The sequence below is a fragment of the Peromyscus maniculatus genome, chromosome 5 (assembly GCF_049852395.1).
Source record: "Peromyscus maniculatus bairdii isolate BWxNUB_F1_BW_parent chromosome 5, HU_Pman_BW_mat_3.1, whole genome shotgun sequence".
In the NCBI taxonomy this organism is placed as follows: Eukaryota; Metazoa; Chordata; class Mammalia; order Rodentia; family Cricetidae; genus Peromyscus; species Peromyscus maniculatus.
The window spans coordinates 41,552,713-41,570,540 of NC_134856.1; the positions used below are offsets into that span (position 1 = coordinate 41,552,713).

General features: G+C 46.7%; 2 long non-coding RNA genes across 3 annotated transcripts in view; one reads left to right on the plus strand and one right to left on the minus strand.

The window, feature by feature from the left end:
• The window catches only part of LOC143273313 (uncharacterized), a 728,872-nt gene that overhangs the window by 640,644 nt on the left and 70,400 nt on the right, over window positions 1-17,828 (plus strand). The gene's annotated exons all lie outside the window — the stretch shown is intronic.
• On the minus strand, window positions 3,679-10,110 carry LOC121829412 (uncharacterized). Of its 2 annotated transcripts, XR_006072211.2 has the most exons (3): window positions 9,055-10,110; window positions 6,771-7,113; window positions 3,679-5,693 (listed from the first exon to the last, which is right to left on the minus strand). It is a non-coding gene; the product is annotated as an uncharacterized LOC121829412 (long non-coding RNA). The 2 variants fall into 2 exon arrangements; XR_013051295.1 differs by having other exon boundaries at window positions 6,771-10,110.

The following is a 17,828-nucleotide window of genomic DNA, read 5'->3' on the forward strand; positions in this document are numbered from 1 at the left end:
TCAGGCTTGGCTTTCCAAGCACAGATTCTTGTCATCTGTGAGGAGGGCCTTGTTGGTAGCTACACAGTTGCTGCTTCTCACTGCCAAGGTGTTGACCCTTGGGTCACTCTGAAAATGGACTTTTGGGCCTCTGCTTCTATGCCGGGCCTTACGAAAACAATGAAAAATATCACCCGGCACATGGAAAACTCTCCAACCTCAGATGGAGCAAGGCACAGGTCAAGGCTGAAGAAAGACTTGGCCACATCTTAAAGAATCTGCATTCCACTGTGGAAGACAAGAAGCAAAGACCTGCGGACTGGCGTGGTCAAAGCCAAGGACACAAACCAGGCCTCTTCCCAGATACACGGCCTCAGCCCCAAGGCCCAGCTCCCTGTGGACTCAGACACTGGCAGAAGTCTGAAATTGCTGCCAAGTCCACAACTGCTCTCCATTAAAGGGCTCCAGGTCACAGTATCACAGAGCCGCAGAACAACAGCACGAGACTGAAGCGCCCTGTGGACCGCTGGAGAAAACGCGGCCTCTCGGCTGGAGAAAGCTGGCCAGTGCCATCCCGTCACTACCATGTGCTTCCAGGGGAAGAGAAGTATGCCCTGGAAGCAAGTCAGAGGAAGTTCTGAGGACAGAGGAGCCAAGCTCAGCAGCCCTGAACACGGCTTCCTTTAAAAAATAAAATAAAATAAAAACAGTGCAAGGACAACTCAGAATTTTCCAGAACTAAAACCATGTGATGTCTGCCTTGTCAGCTCTACCTCCTCTAGGCAGATAAGAAGAGATGGGCTCAGAGACACTCTGGGACAGGGGATTCACCCAGAAACATGAAAGATCAATACCTCGTAGTAGCTCACCTTCAAGAACTCTAAGAACAGGGAGGCAAGCCAGAGGAAGGAGACAGGTACCAACCAGCCACCGCCACCTCTTCAAAGGCCGTCACCAGTGTAGACTGTCTACACCAGTGGCTCTCAACCTTCCTAAGGCCGCAACCCCGCAACCCTTTATCACAGTTCTTCAGGTTGTGGTGACCCCCCACCATGTGGTGACCCCCCACCATAAGATTATTTTCATTGCTACTTCATGACTGTAACTTTGCTACTGTTGTGATTGTAATGTAAATATCTGTGTTTTCTGGCGGTCTTAGGTGAGTCCTGTGAAAGGGTCATTTGACCACCAGAGGTTGAGAACCCTTGGTCTACATACTCTTGTTGACGCCTTCTGTACCCCTTCTTTTTCCCAGCTCCCAGCTCTAGAATTGCATGAAACCCATCCAGATCACTCCATATCTCAGTCCCACCAATAAACAGACAGCAGGCTCCAGAGGGACAGGAAGTGTGTCCTCACTCTAGCTTGACAAAAGCCACATGGCCTGCATGGGAAGAAAATGCCACCTGTGCCTTGGGTGGCTGTGTCTGCCCACATGTAGCATTTGGACGTTGCCTGCATTCAGGCCACAGTGGCCCTCTCAGCAGCTTTTCAGAGTCTACAGAACGTCCCACCACACATGGCAGCCTCACAGGAACCACATCCCCAACACCAATCTCTTAGGATGACATCCCATAAATGATCCTCCCTGCCCCTATTTGTCGTGAAACCCATTTGTCCTGCAGTGATTTTGCCTGATGCTCTCTGGGTGAGGGCTGCATACCCACAGCCACGGAAGGGGAGGAAGGCACTGTAGGTTCTAAGGGCACAACTGACCGCAAGACCATTCTGAGATAATGGAGCCAGAGATGGTGCTACCCAGCCCGCTGCGGGCTTCCCCTAGCCATCACACAGAAGCTCATGCTGCCCCTTAACAGATCAGAGCGATTTGGGGTGATGTCCCACTTGCACAGCCAATAATGACAAAAGGAAATCCATGGGACACTGCCACATAGGACAGCCTTGCTTCCCCAGCACCACTGGGACCTTATCCCCAGACACTTCAAATGCCATTTGTTTTTCATTTCTTTTCTTATTGGTGTATGTTAGTTGTATAAACTAATAGCTTTCCTTATGACACTCTCATACATGTAAGTATATACTGACTGGACTCTGGGTCTAGATACCCACTGTTATAACTAAAATGTGAAATGTCCCTTACACACTCATGGTTTTGAACTCTCAGTCCCCAGCCGGTGGCGCTGTTTTGGCAGATTGTAAGACCTCTGAGACCATGGACTTGTTAGCAAAGGGAGGTTGCTAGGGATGAATCTTGAAGGTATCTGCTTCCTGTTACCACCTGGAACACTGTTTCCTGATCCTCTGAGATGTGAGCAAGCCATGCCACAGGCTCCTGCAGCCTCAGCCAACATACCTTCCCTGCCACAGTGGACTGCACCTTCCGAACCGTGAGCCAGAAGAAGTCCTCCCCACCTGGAGTTGCTTCCACCGGATCACAGAAGGGCCCAGAATGAGAAAAGTACCTGGTATGGTTACCCATTTCTGTTGTTCAAGAACGCTGTAAAGAAGTGAGATGAGACCCGCTGGGTGCCTCAGCTCCCAAGCCCAGCAGCCCGAGTTCACTCACCAGGATACACACTAGTGAAAAGAGAGAGGTGACTCCTCCAAGTTGTCCTCTGACCTCCACCTTCAAGCTGTGGCCTGTGGACGGACACACACACAAATACATATGAAGGATTTAAGAACCAAAATGATAGCAACCATGCCACGAACACAGAGAAGCCAAGGCAGAAGATCAAAGCTTGGGAATGCCAACATGGGCATGCCAGACTGGCAATCGTTACAAGTTGCCAACCTTGTATAGGGGTGAGCTTCGTGGACACTCATGATTCCTCCACCACCCTTCAGCATCTACAAGCTCAGAACCTCTCCATATGCAGAGCAGACAATCTAGCCTCTTTAGGTGACTCCAAGCCAGACTTGAGATTAAAATGAGGAATGAATGAAAAAAATAAGTCACTTGTGAATGGAGGTGAGTCCCAAGCCTCTTCCTAATTGTTTAACTGCAAGAGGGTTCCCTGAAAGAACTTGGCTCCATATGTAGCAGCAAGTCTGAGCTTTATGGAGTAAGTTGCTCTCTTGGTGACCCCTGAGTCCAAGAGTTGGCTGGAAACAGAAATAACTGGCCAAAGTCGGGATGGATTCGCCTGGGTTCAGTCCCTGTGGGCTTTGTTCCTCAATCTGTTTATACAGTTTCTCGTAGGAGTCTGTAATTTTAATCAGTAAAGATCTCCCTTGATTTATCACCTTCTATTGACGTAGTGGTAATTTAAGCTTCGGTCCTAATGCTGGGCCTGCTGCTGTGTGTTTCCCCTTATATTGTGACCCACCTCCATTTGATTTTTCTCAGTCCTCTTAGGTAATTGGGCTACCTCTGACACCCTTTGTATGGCAAGGCTGTGGTCAGGGGTCAGTGGGTTTCCCCTTCCAAAGCGCAGAATTCTCCAGCCAATCACAACGCAATTCCATCTTGAGTTTGCCAGATCTGGAGCAGAAAACCACAGACTGATAGGACCCGGTGGATTTTGAAACATAGACAGCCATGGTGTTTTTTAAAAGGACACTGCTATTCTCCCTAGCCCCAAAGACAGCCTGGAAACTCCATCCACAGTTTTACCTTACCTGAATTGGTCAGAGAGACTTTCTTCCTCAAACTGCCTAGAGACACCAATTGCCACGTTAGCAGACTGAGACCTCTATAAACATGGGTTTACACAAGGTCTGGCACTCAGGTCTACATTTGTGTGTGTGTGTGTGTGTGTGTGTGTGTGTGTGTGTGTGTGTGTGTGTTCGTTTGTTTGAGACAAGGTCTCCCTATGTAGCCCTGACTGGCTTGTATCTCCCTATGTATACCGGACTGGTCTCAAACTCAGAGATCTGCCCACATCTACCACTTGAGTGCTGGGATTAAAGGGATGCGCCATCATGCCTGACTCAGTTCTACTTTTTATTAATGTACATATTTAGTTTCTTCCCTATTGATACTAGCAAAGTGCTACCACCCTTTGGGCTTCATAGTACCATGACTTTAATATCTCATTTGACCATAAATGTTCATGATCTGTTTGATGGTCATGATAAAGGAATGAAGACTTATTAGTCATAGAGCTAGGTGGTGTCAAGATTGGCCTGGTAATCGGGCAGCAGTGGCTCATGCTTTTAATCCCAGCACTCAAGAGGCAGAGCCAGGTGGATCTCTGTGAGTTCGAGGCCAGCCTGGTCTACAGAGTGAGATCCAGGACAGGCACCAAAACTACACAGAGAAACCCTGTCTCGGAAAAAAAACAAAAACAAAAACAAAAACCAAAGATTGGCCTGGCCTTCCCCCCAAATGGGGCACTGACTGAGCAACAGTGGCATTTGTAATTGGGTCACTACTAAAAGGAATGGCTAGATACTGGAGGAGAATTTTTAGATTCTTCAAAAGGAAAAAAAAACCTATTGTGAGTTAAAATAATAGACTGAGGCCCCAAGGATAAAATTAATATAAAGCAAATGACCTTTGGTTTCAAAACTCAAATACCAAGTCATTCATAAGGGCAATGTCTATAAACTTAAGTTTCATGAGGACATGTTACAAGTTCAGATGTTAACAAGCTCCATAGCTGCTGTGTGACAGATGACTAGAAAGTATTAAAGAAATTTTAGGTTGTATTCACAAGTATGGTTCCCTGCAGCCATTATTTCATAAGACTTGTCTTTTGTTGAAGATTGCCATGGTTGTATCCCTGTAGTAGTTACAAAAGTGCTTCAACTCACAGAAGCTTGATTAAGTATTCTATAAAGGGAGGGACAGAGGGGAAAATATACGGCTGAATGGACAATAATAGGGTGTGGTGGTTTGAATGCAATTGGCTCCCATAATCTCATAGGGAGTGGCACTCTCAGTAGGTGTGACTTTGTTGGAGTGGGTATGGCCTTGTTGGAGGAAGTGGGTCACTGAAGGGGTGGGCTTTGAGATTTCCTATGCTTAGGATACTGCCCAGTGTCTCAGTTGACTACCTGTTGCCTGCAAGATGTAGGACTCGCAACTACTTCTCCAGCACCATGTCTGCCTGTGCACCAACATGCTCCCCGTCATGATGATAATGGACTAAACTCTGAAACTGTAAGCCAGCCACCTCAATTAAATGTTTTCCTTATTAGAGTTGCCATGGTCATGGTGTCTCTTCACAGCAATAGAAACCCCAACTAAGACAGAGGGAAAATCAACTCAGTGGTCAACATATATAGAGAACATTATATTAAACTTTCAGTATTACATTTGAGGATGAACATAACAAGTTTAGAAGTATATCAAGAGAACAATGCCTCAGAAGAGAAGGATTAGGGGATCATGTAATAGATAAATAAATTTTTAACATTGGTTGTTACACTTGATCTGAAATAGAAAATGGCCAACAAGTGTTTGAGAAGAGAGCATGGGAAAAGAGAAGATAAATTCCACTCAGACTAGGAATGTTAGAGTTTGGTGCCAGAAGCAATTGGCAGAAGCTATCCGTCCACAGATTCCACCTGACGTTCTACTCATTTGGAAGACTGTTCTAGTATACACAGTAGAAGTAGAAGTATATATATAGAAGTAGGCTGGTGAGGCGCGGTCTTAAGGCTGCTCCAGGCATCCCTTATCCAGAACAGGGCTTCTTTTTTGTGCCTCCATAACTTAACAGCCAACATGACTCCCATGATGTTCTGGTTAGTACTGCTTCCCATGGAAGTGTCTGTGGATGTCTCCTCTATTCAGTTGCAGATTCCTGAAAACAAGTTGGGGAGATGGCTTAGTGGTTAAGTGCTTGCCAGTCAAACATGAGGACCAGAGTCTGGATCTCAGAACTCACATAAATGTTGGGTGAGCATGGCAGGATACTTGTAATTCCAGCCTAAAAAGGCAGAGATGAGGGAAACCCCCGAAGCAAGCTGACTAGCAAGACTAGTCCTATCAGTGAGCTCTGGGTTTGCTTGAAAGATACTGCCTTGGGTAAGGTGAAAGAGTGGGGGAGGGTAATGGCTGACGTCATCCACAGGGCTTCACATGCACATGCACCTACCTATGGGAAAGCATGTCTACACACACGTGTGCCCACATGCACACACATACATACTACATACTGATGAAAAGTAGAGTTGGGAGGAGCAAAACCTTTACAAACAAGGCCCATGTCTTTCTCTCTGTTTATGTCTAGTAGACACTCAGCATTCACTTCGCTTCCTGAGTTAGACAGAGCGTGGCTACCTCACTGATTCAAGTCGAACACCACAACATTGGCTGGTCTAGATTTAAGTGCAATGATGATGAAAATGTTACCTGAAAGAAAGCATTGTCTTTTTTTCCTCAAGCCCCCATCATGAAGTTCTAGAAAGTTCATTTCAGTAAAACCACTCAAGCATCTACAAACCAGTGGAGTCTTTTTTTTTTTTTTTAATGTGTAATGGAAGAAGTCTTGATTGTCTCCTTCTTAGAGAAAGTAATCAATATTGGGGCTGCTCCTAAAAACTCCAATCACTGGCCGGGCGGTGGTGGCGCACGCCTTTAATCCCAGCACTCGGGAGGCAGAGGCAGGCGGATCTCTGTGAGTTCGAGGCCAGCCTGGGCTACCAAGTGAGATCCAGGAAAGGCGCAAAGCTACACAAGAGAAACCCTGTCTCGGAAAAAAACCAAAAAAAAAAAAAAAAAAACTCCAATCACTGAATAGTTTCGTCTATGAGCTATCCAGACCTCATCTTCTGATCATACAATGGGGTCAGAGAGCCTGGAATGTGCAGATGAGAGAGACTGAGACATTTGACAGTACATGTCTTAGTAGGCCTCAACAAATGACAAAGACACTTACCTGTCTGCTGTGTCTGTGAAAGGATTGCTCAGATGGGGGGACCGGTGCCGTTTCTCATTATTACATCACTGCCTTCGAGGTACATTAGATGACTATGGGGAGGGTGGGACCAGCCCTTCAGTGAGAAGACATTTCTTGATGCCTGGCTGTTGTCCGTCCACCACACTACCGCAGTTCTTCCCGAAGGTGGAAGCATGCTGGCGAGTGGAAAGGGAGATGGCTTCCAGAGGAGTAATTAGCAAAGTGCATGGAGGCTCAAGAAGAGAGAAAGAAAGAACTACAGGCTAAATCAATAAATAATAAAAAATTCAGTCCAAAGCATTTTCCGTCTTGGTGTTCTTGGCTATGGGGGAGAGAGAGAGAAAGGAAGAAAGGAAGTGTGAAGAAGGGATTCAGGGGCCTGGTCAGGTCATTCCCTCTCAGCTCATGATACAAGGCTTCAGGAGAACACTCTGTGCACACAAGATGGGCATGATGAAGACCACGTCTGGAAGCAGGATTTTTCTTCCACCTGACTTCCTCCATCACTTGAGTCTTTCAGGTAGGTGTGTGAGATACCTATTCTTGGCTATTCCCGGACTAATTGCCCAGGCATTGATCTCTTAATGGTAGAGGATGAGTTAATTTATTCCCAAACTCTTCTAACTTGGCAGATGAGGAGTTATTAGTCATTGGACTCACTCAGTATATTACATATTCTATTATTTATCATTTACATATAAAGCAAAGTGTGAGGCTCTCGGAGGAGAAACTGGCCCAGGAGCGAGAGAGAAGAGCAGCAACGTGAGAGAGGGATAGGGGCAGGGGTGGATGATTTAGAGATTTTCCATTTCCAATCTCTCTGCCGTTAGCAGGTCAGTAATGGCGAAGGGATGGGGAATGGATAAATAGCGGACTTGGCGAGAAGAATGTGATGCAGGAGATAAGGAGGGTGGCTTTGATGTTAGAAGATGAAAGGTACAAAGCTCTCTCATTCATGCATTCATTCCACAAATATTTCTGTACTAGATAAGGATATTAAATATAGGCCTGCTCCCAGGTAAACAAATAACATGTAGTCACAAGTTAGAAAAAGTGCTGTGGTGGAAATAAATTGGGTGCTAGGGGAGAAAATAACAGGAATGAGGATTAAATTTGTGTGAATAGGCTAGTCAGGGAAGACTTTGGAAAGGTTAACATTTAAACTTGAACTTGAAAGATAAGAAAAAGTCAGCTGCACAAAGAGAAAAGAGAACTGACAGAGGACTTTATGAAGGCCTTGAATCAGGCAAGTCCTTGGCAAATTCAGATAGACAAATGTTAATGGCACTTCTGTTTATGGAGCATCCGCCATTAGGAGATGCTGGCATAGGGGTCGTCTGTGCTTGCGTGCGTGCGTGCGTGCATGCATGCATGCGTTCATTCCTCCTACCCCTGAGGAAGGCATCATTATTCTCCTACTTTACTGGTGAGAGAAATGAAGCTGGTATGACTTCTAGATCAAGTAGAAGCAGACAGGGACCAGCGTGATTTTCAGAGGGAGCTAGGCTTAATCTGTTGTGGACTTTGCAAGGATCCCTATGGCTGCCATTGATGAGTGGACTGCAGTAGTGCCCAAGAGAAAGTGGAGGGGCGTTGAGAAGGAAGGCATGGCAGGTCTCCAACAAGAGGCCTTGTGACTGGGCCAAGAAGCTTCCAGTCGAGGTGAAGGAGGGAAACAGAGGGTTTGTAGGCTTATTTGGACTGTGCTGAGAGATGAGGGACACAGCAAGAAAACACATAGATTCTAACCTAGTCCCAAGTCATTTCTACCATTCAAGAAAGGGAAGCGAGGGTTGAGAAACAGTCCCTGAAATGAGTTTTCCAACATGTTGGCAGCATCCTGCCTCATCCAGTCCGATTTATGTCCCTGCTGCCTATGGCTGACATGATTCCCCTGCATTCCTCCACATTTTTAAGCAAGGATGGGGACACACACACACACACACACACACATACACACACACCACCTGATCCAGCAACTGACAAGATCATCAAGGCAGCTTTCCCCTATGACCAAGGAAGAGAGAATTACCATCCAGAAACTGCAATTAGAGAAAAGAAATGCAGGGTTGAGTGTGGTATCATCCCAGCACTGAGGAGGCAGAGGCAGGAAGGTCAGCAATACAAGGTGAAACCAGCATGTGCTGCATAGCAAGTTCTAGAACAGCTTGGGCTGCACAGCAAGACCCTGTGTTGAAATAAAGGAAAAAGGAACACATACCTTCATACACACGAACATAAGAAAAACGTAAGCACAGCTCACCTGGAGGAGAGAGGTCCTCCTAGCCTCAGGCCAGTCTTCAACTCTGTTGAAGGCCTGGAAGACACCCACACTCTTAAGAATTGTTGTATCCCGGAACTCAGAGCATTAGTTTGTTTTCAGAACAAGGCCCAGTGAAGGAAGCAAAATAAATAAACAAGGATTGGATGTTTCAGTTATTTTAAGTGGTTTCCACCCCGACACCATTCCCAAATCTTACAGAAGTGAAGGGCGTGTAGAATTTGGTTTCCCTCTCCACACAGATGTGTGACAGCCCTGTGCCTCCAGTTCCCAGACAGCACCTTTCTGGGCACAAGTGGATACGTACGGAGCCACGTTGTGACTTGAGCCAAACCTGTGTCTATGTGCCTAGCGAGTTGTCTGGGCCTCGGTGGTTGGCCTCAGAACAGTAGCCACAGCATGTTCCCCGGGGACTGCCTCTGAGTTTCATGTGATATAGTTGTTCGTCTGGGTTTTATAGAGAACCAGAGGCCCTGACCCTGGAGCACACTAGAGCACAGCCTTGTTAACAAAGTGTCCAGAGGGGGGGAAAACGTTCAGGGAAACTGGGAAGGGCCTGCGGAATACAGTCCCTTCATCCCAAGGAGGCCCCAGACACGCTCCCTGGGTGTGGCCTTTCAAACCAGCAAAATCAACTCCAGATATCTGAGGGAGAGCGAACACAGAGTACAAATGTGTCAAGAGGAAGAAAAAAAAAAAACCTGCTAATATGATCAAATGCAAAGAGAATAGGACAAGCTGTGGCTCGTCTAAGATCTCTAGAGACACTGCTCAGAAAGCACAAAAGTCCTTCAGTGGAGGTAATGAGGCGCATCTAATTATATTTAAGAAAGAAACACCAAGGACGACCCTAAAAGCCTCCCCCGCTTCTCCCCAAAAAGAATCAATCGAGTCTAAATGCTAAGCAGACAGGGACAGGGTGATTTCAGAGCAAGTGAGGAACTCTAGACAGCATCACGGGAAGCGAAGTTGTCACTTTCCAGAACTGAGAGGAATATCACACACATCCTTCTCTGTCTATTGTCTTTTAACCACCACTACCCGCCTACCCCCCCACAAAAAAAAAAGTCCCGGGAAGAAGCAACAGGAAGAGGAAAGGGGGAGGAAGAAAGGGAAAGAAGAAAGAAGAGGCACACACGGCAGCCCCCGCCATGAGAAATCAAGGCAGGCCCAGTGACATCTGACACCAGCGGGCCACAGCTGAAGAACAAGGGAAAAGTTTTAGGGCGACTGTCATTGACCCATAGTCCTTCACTTCTAACCCTTTCCCTCCAACATATGTTTCTCATTTCCTTGCTTATAGCTGGTCCAAGCTAATGATATGTGTTTTGGCCAGGGTCCCGAGCTCGGCATACAGCCGGTCTTGTTCTCATTGTCCGGGCTACTTACAGAAACCTCTTTCTCTGTGTCTTTCTCTCTCGCTCTCTCTTGCTCTCACTCTCTCTCTCCTCTCAAAAAAGAAAAAAAAATACAGCTTTAAAGAACAGTAAATATGCAAAGCAGCCCCCAAGCTCTATACAGCTACCATCTTGAACATGGCCCTCACCACCCTAACACACCCCATCAATAAAGGCCTGAAGAGACTGCCCACGGGTGAGGGGTAAGTTCAACACAAAAGCAGTGGAAATTCAAACAAATTGGCCCATTAGAGTCTTCACACAGCTATAAATACAGCTCGCACGGGCTATTTTGAGGGACGGTGGCATGGGAAAGTTCGGCCTGGAATCTTGAGTCTGTCAAAGGAGACAGATCTCTTCCAAGACATGGGAAGAGGACGGACCCAGCACTCACTTGAGGAGGGCAGGGAGGAGGAGGGCAGGGAGCCAGTCCTCACAGGCTTGGGTAAAAAGCAAGGAGGTGAGGCTGTTTGGCCGGGCTTACCCTGCATGCCAGGATGCAGGACTCCGGTGTTCAAAACTTGTTCTCCGCCAGCCTCGCTCAGAGAGTCCCCCAACCTCTGAAAAAGCCAGACATGCCCTTTTGCTCCTTAAGGGTCAATGGACCAGTTCGCTCTTCCTGAAGGACCCAGCAGGCCAGAGGAGGAGGGGTGGGAACCAGTGTGTCCTGGAGAGCCAGGGCAGCCCAGTCTCAAGGAGAAATTTCCGACTGACCTTGGAGGGAATTTTGAGGAGTCCACTTATTTTGCCCATCAGACCCTAAGGAGTGACATCCATTATGAATATATGGTGAAATATGGGGTGCTATAACATGAATTTGAGGAAACTGGAGCCCATAAATGAGAGTTAGTAAAATGTACAGGCAGACAATTCGCATGCAAATGTCAGGAGCTGTTTAACATGTCCCCCGGGGTCTGTCAACAGATGGCAATGAACTGCCAGCCCTTAGGAAGGAGTAAACTCAGAATACACACATCCACTTAGGCTCCGGTACCTGCCTGTCCTTTATGAGGGCTGCTTCCCAGTCCTCCTCCAGCCTGTGAACGCGTCCATCTAGTTTGTCTTCAGAACATACGCTCAGAGCAAGCGCGGGTCTACTCAATCACACTTTGAACACTGACTGTATACCAAGCACTGTCTGAGACATAAGAGTCACGCAGACACTGTCCAGGCATCTTGGAACTGGAAGCCCGGCTGGTCTGCCCCTGACCCTACAACAGCCTGGTTTGTATCTGTTGTCCCTGGGTAATTATTAATAGCCCTACTTTTCACCCTCTAAAGTGTCCCAGTTTGGATGCTAAATTATATGGATGCTGTAGCTAGAGGCCTTTCTTTAAAAGTCCCATTTGGGTGCATATATATATATATATATATATATATATATATATATATATATATATATATATGAAAGTGCAAAAATATAGCATCCTCTATTTTAGAGGCTCTTTGTAACTTGCTGAAGCCAAAAGAGGATTCCCAAATTATCAAGAAAATGGCTTTAGTAGATTAAATTTTAATTAGTTCAGGAAAAGGCTTCACTGTGTTCTGGGCTGGAGTCCTTGCAGTGTGCTATAATGGAGCCCATCGTTGCAGATGTCTTTGGCTCTGAAACGTCAGAGTGGCTGCTGTCCTCCCCTACCAGTGGGGACACACAAGGGCTCTTGTCCCAGTATGGCCTGGAGGGGAAGAGCCAGCACAGATTACCATGACAACACCCTTTCCTGAAAGTCTCTGACTGACACTTCCTGGGGAGACAGGAAGTGAGGACAGGAAGACGGCGAGGTCATTCTCTTCCCATGTTCCCAGACTCATCTGAGAGTTGACATCTTCTAGCTGCATGCTGTGCTTTTACTGCCCCCTTCCCTTCTGTAAAGCTGTTCCAGGGTAGGGAAGCTCAGTGGCTTTTGTCCCCTTCTTCCCAGCAGGCCACAAGGATCCCAAACCTACCTCAGTGATAAACTACAGACAGGTAACGCGTGAGAGGAAGATACACCGAAAAGTTGTGTAACTGATTCCAAAGTAAAAATAAATGATTAACAGACTGACTTCCCATTTGTAATCAACATTATAACATTAACAGCTACCCAACAAATGGTGTAGAGCGCTGAATGTGTACCGTGCCCTCTGCTAGGGTTGTGCATAGAGTACTGAACAAAACAGACGGAGCCCCTGTTTTCTAAAGCTGACAGTGTCGCGGGGGCAGGGCGGGGGTGGGGGGGTGACCTTAAAGCAGTGACCTCACAGTAAATATATACACAGCAGTTGTCATGAGTGCAGCAAAGGAAACACACAAAGGGTGAGAGATGGCATCACCCGGGGGCCTAACTTCAGTTTGGTTGGGGGAGGGAGTCTCCTAGTCAAAACTCAGCCTCCATCAAGGATCTGAAGGCAGAAGAGAGGGTGGCTCTCTGCTGCACAGCCGTGCACTTTAGTAAACGTAAAGAGCTTGCGACTTTGACCTTCAGATCTCTATGTTTATAGTCGACGCAGAACCAGTACAGGAAGGCGCATTTGCTCCTGTCTGGTGTGTGTAATGCTCGTCATTCAGGGCTTGAATGTAGGAAGTTTCCAGCGCCTCCCTGGGACATTTTGGATAGCGCAAGATTCCTGTATCTGAATTCCACAAAATTCGAAGTGTTATTACTATATGATGGTGTCATGGACTACATACTCAGAATACAGGGAGCAAATCACTGAATCTTCGTGACATGGCGTCTCTGGACCCTGCTTTGTGCAGGGTTCGTTCATGGGCATCTTGTCATTTCAACACCATAGTTTTATTGCCCCTTTCTTAAGGCAACGATCCAATGTGTGGAACTAAGCAACAGCTCTGAAAAGAATTATCAAATATAACCTAAATGAAGTTGGAAGGAGCAGTCAGGGGAAAAAAGAGCTTTTTTTCAGGAACATTTTGAAATACAAGAGGGGATGCTAATGAGCAAAATGAAAGGTTCAGACACCGTAGAAGTGGGATGAGGAGGAAGCCATAAAGGGAGACATCCAGATGTGGTGATGCACACCTGTAATCCCAACACTGGGGATGCGGAGGCAGGAGGATCACAAATTCAGGGCCAGCCTGGGCTATGGACTTTCCATATGTGGAAAGATCCCGTGTCAAAAAACATTTTTTTTTTAGGGGCTAGAAAGATAACTCGGTGGTTAAGAGCACTGGCTGCTCTTCCAGAGGACCCAGGTTCAATTCCCAGTATCCACATGGTAGCTCACAATGATCCATGTCTTTAGTTCTAGAGGATCTGACACCTTCTTCTGGCCTCCACAGGCAATGCATGAACACACCCATACCCATGAAATAAATAAATAATAATTTTGAAACCACATTTTCAAAAAGGAAGAGTGGGGTGCATGAGGTGAGATGGGGGCAAGACTCCACAGCTCACGGAATGTCCTGCAGACGGAAAGATGCAACTGACTGTGTCCTACCATTCTCAGCACGGGTGCTGGAGACACCCCCAAAGTCAAGGGGGGTTGGGGCCGAAGAACATGAATAGAGCTGGGACTCAGTTCGACATTAGAATGCAGACATTTCCGAAGGGGTGAAGTGAAATCCTTAGGGGGTAGATGAGGATGCAGAGGTTTCTGAAGTGAAAGGAACGAAACAGCGGAACTCCCGGGGATGCCCCCCCAACTGGCCGGAGCTCAGGGGGGAGGATGCCTGTCTGGCAGCATCCGCAGCACCACACAGACTGAGTATGGTGGCAGAGCCTTTAAACCTAGCAGTAGGGAGACTGGCTGACCTGTCTCTTCTACATACTGAGTTCCAGGACAGCCAAGGGTACCTAGCGAGACCCTGTCTCAAAGATGTTTTTTTTAAATGGTATGTTGTCTGTGTGTGTTGTGTGAACATGTGAGCTCATGTACCCCGAGAGGCCAGAGGCAAAGGGTTCCCCTGTCACAGATGGTTGTATGACACCCCAAATGGGTGCTGAGAACCAAAGCCACGTCCTCTACAAGTGCAATACACGCTTTTGACCACTGAGCCATCTCTCAAGTCCCAGAAGCCAGTCTTAATAGGAACAGTTGGGGGGGGGGGGTGTTTAAACAGATGTTTATTTCACTAAAGACAGTTGTGGAAAGTGTAGTGTCTTGTTAGAGGGGGGAGCTCCACAGTTTAAAATCATTCACATTAGACTGGAGAGAGCTATTGTCCGTGGTAGAGAGCACTGGAAGAATTTTCCTCAGAATAGACATGGTTTAAAGTCTCTGCACCTTGGTCAAATCCCTGTAGTTCCTTGAGATGGTGAAAACTTACATAATTATTCTGACTTTGTTGTTTTTCTTTGAAAGCTTATTTGTGAAAGTACCATAAAATGGCCTTAACCAGCCTCTCTGTCTCTAGAACTATGATACATGGCAGATGGAGAAAAATTATTTTTTCCCCTTACTTCACAGGCTTTTGGCACAAGTTCAGCCCTGAAATGGTTAAAATATCGGCACATTTCACTGGTCTTGAGTTACTCATAAACATTGGGCCAAGCAATTTCACTCAATCGCACATATTAACTTCTTAAGTTCTTCTCTCTGAGGATGTGGACTGTTATTTTATGCCAAAAGTCCTGTAATTAAGTTTGACATAAGCGCATGGATTAAATATGTGGTTGGGGGAGGGGGGGTGCAGAATGGAAGGGTTTCCTTTTTCCCGGCCTCTTTTTTGCCATATGGAAACTGTAACCAAATAACGTGCAAAAATTTTTAAGACAATTTCCAAGCTTATTACTCAGTGTTGTTTATCAGGTAAGTCTCGGTGTGGGTGTCATTACAAAGTCTGATTCTTTTATTTTCTCTAATTTAGCCTTAAAAACAGCAGCAAGGTTTGAGAGCGCTGCACACCCTTAATCCCAGTTCTAGAGGCAGAGGCAGGTGGATCTCTGTGAGCTTATGGCCAGCCTGGTCTACAGAGCAAGACTTTGACTGCAGAAGAAAACAAGAATCAGCCACATAACAGCCCCGGGAACTGGAAATGTCTTCTGTACAAGGCAGAGAAGATTAGGCATTTGAGGGTCTCCTGAAGATAAGGGACTGTGGGTCCTGGCCAGAGCCAACAGAGTAAAGTGATCTAATTCAGGAATGGCTTAAACACTGAACCATGGTGGTGAGGAAGCTGGACACTGTGTTGTCTTTGTCCGGTATGTTGAGACACGCAGTGGTTTCCTGTGTTCCGATGCCACTGAGATATCATTAAACTCTCCCCTGTCTGAGGTTCCTCTGAAAGGGTGCCTCTGAAAGCCCCTATCCTCGCCTCAGCAGTATAATCATCATTTTACTTTCAATTTCTAGCCACATTCAGGAAGGTTTCTTGTGGTTTGAGAGAGGAATGCTGGTGTTCCTCCCTCCCTAAAGCCAGCTGAAAATAGCTTTTTCTACTCTTACAGAGAGAAAGCACCCTCCCTGACTTTCCCCTATCTGAGGAACATTCTGGAAATTAACCCTGAAAGGAAAGTCAGGCGGTAAGACACCCCTAGCCTGCCTACCACAGCCAGCTCAGTCCAGTGCCCCTTCCGATCCAGGTCCCTGGTGCTCTTCTCTTTATTGGCTTTACTGGGCTTTTGTCCTGACATAACTTGCTTAACGCACAAAGAGGGGTTATCCAGGTCTGCGACAGCCTCAGAGTCAACATATTCCACCATCGTTCTCAAAACCCTTCCAAATCAGACTAAGCAGACGGTCCAGCCGGTCAAGCGCTTGCTGTGGAAGCCTGGGGACCTGAGTCCCATCCCCATGAACACACAGAAGAGGCAGGCCTACCAGTGTGGATTCCTAAGCCCAGCACTGAGGAGGTGGGGACAAGTGGTTCCCTGGGGCCTGCGGGCCAGTCAACCTTGCCTACTTGTTGAGTTCCAGGTCCCAGTGAGGAACTCTATCTTAAAAAAAAAAAAAAAAATAGCAGATGGCCCCTGAGGAATGGCACCTGAGGTTGACCTCTAGCCTCCACAATCACATGCATGCACATGTATCTCCCATACACTGGCACCTGAGGTTGACCTCTAGCCTCCACAATCACATGCATGCACATGTAACTCCCATACACTGGCACCTGAGGTTGACCTCTAGCCTCCACAATCACATGCATGCACATGTAACTCCCATACACTGGCACCTGAGGTTGACCTCTAGCCTTCACAATCACATGCATGCACATGTAACTCCCATACACTGGCACCTGCACACATATGAATACATACGTCTATGCGCGTGCACACACACACACACACACACACACACACACACACACACACACACACCACAGTCTAGGCCTACCCTCCACTATAACCTTCTCACTTGTCTTTTCCTGCACTAAACTCTCTGCCTTTTCCTCTTCAAGAGACTAGACCAGGACCTTCCTACCATTGACCTAGGAAGCCCTGATCATCTCCATGTCACACCAGCTCCTGGTTCCCACCTCTTCTAACATACTTCTTTCTGGATTTATAATAGGAGGCCAAAACAAAGTGCATTGGCACATGGGTGTGAGGATAATTTGTTTAGGCTCAGTGTAACTCACAACACTCCTTCCTTTTGGAGGGGCGGGGAGCTTCTGCCACATCTTAATGCCCATCCCAAGCCCTCCAAGAACATTCTTGTTTCTTAGTTTATCTTCCTGGTTTCAAGACCCACTAGGTTATATTTGCTTGTTACTAGGTCCACAGTGAACACATCCCAGGCATTCTGAACTACATTATACTCTTCTATATCATTCCCTCTCTTAGCCACAAGCTAGGCACCAGGCAGAATGTGACCCAGTTGCCTATCACCAACCTAAATGGGAAAAATTGCAGTTTGTTAAGGATCCAGGTACTGAAACAAGGTTATGCAGACCTTCTTGGGGGTCTGTTGAAACCTTTTTGCACTTAAGCCCTTTTTAAGTCCCTAAATGACAACATAGACCCATTTTTTTTTTTTCTTCTCAGATCTTGTCAGGGTTTTGCATCTCCGCTAGGACTAACTCCAGCTCACACCTTGCACTCTTCCTGCATTTCTGGCTTCGCTCTGAGATATCTGCAGGACTGAGACCCTGTTGGAAATGCTTTGAGTTTAGACTCATCATCTTCTTAATCTAGGGGTAGCTGAGCTGTGTGTTGGGAACAGGGTAGTTTTTCCCCTGATTTCTGCATACCCTTCTTTGACTTCTTGGGTATGAGTCAAAGTGTTGCAACCCTATGCTCGTCAGAGAGTGGTGGTGTGCAACAGAGAGTGACTAAGGATGCAAGCCCCGAACCCCTGCCACCTGTATTCACATCTCAACTCAGACAGCCCCCATCTTTTTTCTCCGGCGTGTTGACTGCTCGCAACTTACTGGCCTCGTCTGTATAATAGAGATATAGTGGTGCCTACCTCTTGAGG